Here is a 4,019-nt window from a genome sequence, read left to right as displayed (position 1 = left end):
TTTTAATGTGCCATGCCCTCCCCCTATAGGAAATGCTATTCCTAGGTCAGTCTTACTCTCTCTTTTTAGCTTCTAAACTTAGGCTACAAGCCTTGCTAGAGAAAAGCATTTCATAATGCAAGTGGCATTACTAAAAGTCCATGGTCAGCTGAGCCGTTGGTGCTACCTGGCAGCCTTTATATTTCTAAAGTCAATGGCTACTATCATTCTTCACAGCATCTAATTCAGGTAATTTCTTCTGATCTATGCCCCGCTCCCCAACATGCAGTAGTTTGAGCACAGCTGCATCTCCACATACAATGATGGCTCTTGCTGAAGAGGTCCCTCCATGTGCCTCCTGCTGTCCCTGGCTTCCACCATTCTTTCCCCTTATTCTTCCAGCTCTAGGGATGTACACAACTTCATTCTGTTGCCCAGCTCTGGGTGCCTTGACACCCCTGTATCCTTTCACCAACAGTTCTACAATTTTCTGACACCAACTGGATGTCCCACGATTCAATTCAATCCTGATACTAACTACCCAGAGTTAGTGTAGACCCTCACAGGTTAAGGGGCCCACTTTCACAGACTGCCTCAACTTTGGATGCCAGCCACAAATTCCAGATTCCCAGGTGACCCACTTCTTTTCAATATAGTGGGAATTTAGGGATTCCCACTATGCCCCTTTAGGTTTAATAATAATTCTGAGATGACTCACAGAACTCGGGAAAGCACAATACTTACAATTAAAGTTTTATTACAAAGGATGCAACTCAGAAATAGCCAAATGAAAGAGATTCATAGGGCAAGGTCTGTAGAGGTCTTGAGTGCAGGCAATCTATCCCCGTGGAGTCGGGATGCACCACCCTTCTGGAACATCAATATGTTCACCAACGAGGAAGCTCCCCTGAACCTTATGGTTCAGAGTTTTTATGGAGGTTTTATTACTTAGACACAGTTGATTAAATCATTGGTCATTGGCAACTGAACTCAATCTCTAAGTCCTCTCCTCTCTCAGGAGGTCAGAGATTGGGGCCCAAATTCCAGCCCTCTAATTACATGGTGGTTCCTTTGTCTATTAGCCCTACCCTTAAGTTGTCTAAGGGCCCACCAAAAGTCACCTCCTTAGCATAAACTCAGGTATGGTCAAAAAGGGCTCATTATGAATAACAAAAGACACTTCTATACTCAGTAGATGCCCAGGGTTTTAGGAGCTATGTACCAGGAACTGAAGATAAATGCCAAATAAAATTTTTTATTATACCCAAACCCGTTTTCTGTAACCCTACTCACACTTTCTGTTTAGATGAATCATCTGGGTGAAATTTATTTTCTACCTATATACCCACTTGGCAAACTTCTTGGCAAACACAGTGGCTATCCTCAGTACCCCAGGGTGTGGTAGAAATGCAGATCAGCCTGGGTGGTCTACTCCAGAAATCCAAGCCCGCTGGAGTGTCAGGTCCTGGCTAGCAGTGAGTCTGTGTGCCCAACACTTAGTGCATGTACCATCATCGCACCATTCATAACACTACATTGTAGCATCCTGTGTGTCTGCTTGTGTTCTTCTCTAGATTGTAGACTCCTTGAAGCAGAAAGATGTCCTGTTCACCCCTGTATCTTCATCATTATAGCCCAACAACTGGGCCATGATGGCTGTCAATCATTTTTTTTTTAATGGATTAGTGAATAGTTCTCTCTCTTATTATGGGCATCTATTCATTCAGCATCTCATATGGGAGAGATCGCACTAAGTGTTGGGCACACAGAATCACTGCTAGCCAGGACCTGACACTCCAGCGGGCTTGGATTTCTGGAGTAGACCACCCAGGCTGATCTGCATTTCTACCACACCCTGGACATGCCTAGAAGCAGCATAGATTTTTTCACAGATACTGAGACAACTGTGGTGCTGATGACTCCACTGTGGCTCATGATGGGAACACTCTGCCACTCTGCCCTTCAGGCTCCAGGGACCTCCTTGGTCTATCTTCTGGGACCTGGGGAGCAGTGGTTAATTTGCTTTTGAATAGTTTATCCGTTGGAGGTAACAGAAACATTCTCTGCAAATTTTTCTCTCTGCCTGAGAGGCAAGGGAACCAGCTCTGCTTGGTTCAAGTTACTTAACTCAGTTTGTACTTCTCTCAGTTTCCACATCTGTAAAATGAGTATTATAATAATACTCACCTCTTAGATTTGATTTGAGGATTAAATGAGCACTTAGAGCATTCTGTAATTACATAATAAATGTAATTTGCAATTAGCATTCCTCTTTTATAATCTTCCTTTAATGAAGAAAATAAAAAATATCCATATAAATATAAGGAATGCTGGAGAGACATACCAGAAACCACTAAGTAAGAGGTAGAGGAATGACCTTTTTTTTTTGCATTTATTCAAAAACGTTTATTAGAGTAGCATGTGTGTGTGCGAGACATTTTACTAAATAGTAAAGATATAAAAATGAGTAAGACATGGTCTTCGCTTCAGAAGCCATGATTATTAGGTCTGTGGGCCTGAAGTCCTACACTGCTTAGTTGGCTGCTCAGGGCATCAAAGACTGGAAGGAAGGTGTCAGCTGGGCTGGGTTTTTATCTGAGGGCTTTGGGGGAAAGTATGCTTGCAAGCTCATTCTTTTTGTTGGTTTTCTTGTGGTTGTAGGACTGTTTTTCTTTCCTTACTGCTGAAAATTAAGGATGCTCTTAAGAGGCCACCTGCATTTCTTGCCACATAACCCCCCATCCTCCAATTTTCAAGCAAGCAATAGTGAATCAAACCTTCCGGGTGCTTCAAATCCCTGATTTCCTGTTCTTATTGAGAAAGATTTTTAACCTACATATTTTTAAATTATTTTTTTTCACTTCTCTTGAATTTTAACCATGTGTATTTATTAAAAAAAAAAAAACACTTCTGTGTTATATATGACCTATTTCAAAATCTCTCCTTCGTGTATCTCCACGTTATCTGAAGCTCAGCGCACACACACACATAAACATACACACGCGCGCGCGCACACACAGACACACACACACACACACACACACACACACTTTTAAACTCCTCTATCTCTGTCCCTCCTCACTACATGTGGGTCACAGTAAACATTTCCAGTGGCTTGTCTTGGAAACTCTCTGCTCATTGAATTGAACAAGAAAACGAACACTTAAATGAATGGCCAGGGTACAACATATCCCATTGGCAATGTCCTATTTATGTGAACTTGTACTTCTTTCAGTGATGGCAATGAAAAACAAATATCAAAGCAGAGCCTGGACTTAAAATGATTTGAATATATTTTAGCACATTAATTCCATAGAGGCTTTCAAAACAGACTGCTCAGACATTTGAAAATCATTTATCTTAAATGGGTCTCTGAAATGTACAGGACATTAGAAATGACAGTGAATTACGCTTACTTCATGTTCTACATTAAAAAATAGGAAACATCCTATTCCGAGCAAGGGCATTTTTTCTAATCCCATGATTAGCTCTGTAAGCATCCAACATAATATCTAATTCTAGTCTTTTGAATAGCTATCTTTTAAAAAAAAAGCTAGCTAATACATTCGTTTGCAGACACAAAGACAAAAATAAATCAAGTGATGCCTGTTTTGGTACCCTTAGGTGATGAGATATGGGAGAATGGAACAAGAAAAGGAAGACATCACTGGCATCTCTGGTTCTGGGAGCTTGACAACATCCCTCCTGGTTCATCTGTGAGTCATCCCACACACATCTTTAACAATGCAGGAGGTTGCGTGCCAAGCTTGGGCAAAACAGAGATTAATAAGAGGTGCTCCTGACCCTCAAGGAGTTTATTGTCTAGTGAGAGAGACAAAGAAGAATCATGTAATTATAATACCTCATGGGAAGTGCTAAATGACAATGAAAAAATGCTATCAGAGCATACAGAAGTAAGAGGCATGTAAACATAGGTAAATCTGCTTGTAACTATTTATAGGTTTGTTAATTATCTTAAATATTTGTCTTGTCTGGAGATGATGCGGGTGGTCTCCTGTTCATTTGCTTTGTAATTCGCG

At 41.0% G+C, this 4,019-nt stretch overlaps 2 long non-coding RNA genes across 3 annotated transcripts in view; one reads left to right on the top strand and one right to left on the bottom strand.

The window, feature by feature from the left end:
* Window positions 1-4,019, top strand: part of LOC111744194 — a 44,045-nt gene that overhangs the window by 23,279 nt on the left and 16,747 nt on the right. Inside the window, exon 2 of one of the 2 annotated variants that reach the window (XR_002782046.1) lies at window positions 3,604-3,695. The exons of the other annotated variant lie outside the window; for it this stretch is intronic. This is a non-coding gene — a long non-coding RNA (uncharacterized LOC111744194). The remainder of the gene's footprint in view (window positions 1-3,603; window positions 3,696-4,019) is intronic. 2 annotated transcript variants of the gene reach the window in all.
* Window positions 1-4,019, bottom strand: part of LOC111744195 — a 21,533-nt gene that overhangs the window by 13,835 nt on the left and 3,679 nt on the right. The window lies entirely within an intron of this gene.

This window comes from Pteropus vampyrus, unplaced genomic scaffold (assembly GCF_000151845.1).
Source record: "Pteropus vampyrus isolate Shadow unplaced genomic scaffold, Pvam_2.0 Scaffold129, whole genome shotgun sequence".
NCBI lineage: Eukaryota > Metazoa > Chordata > Mammalia > Chiroptera > Pteropodidae > Pteropus > Pteropus vampyrus.
This window is presented reverse-complemented; position numbering and strand designations above follow the sequence as displayed.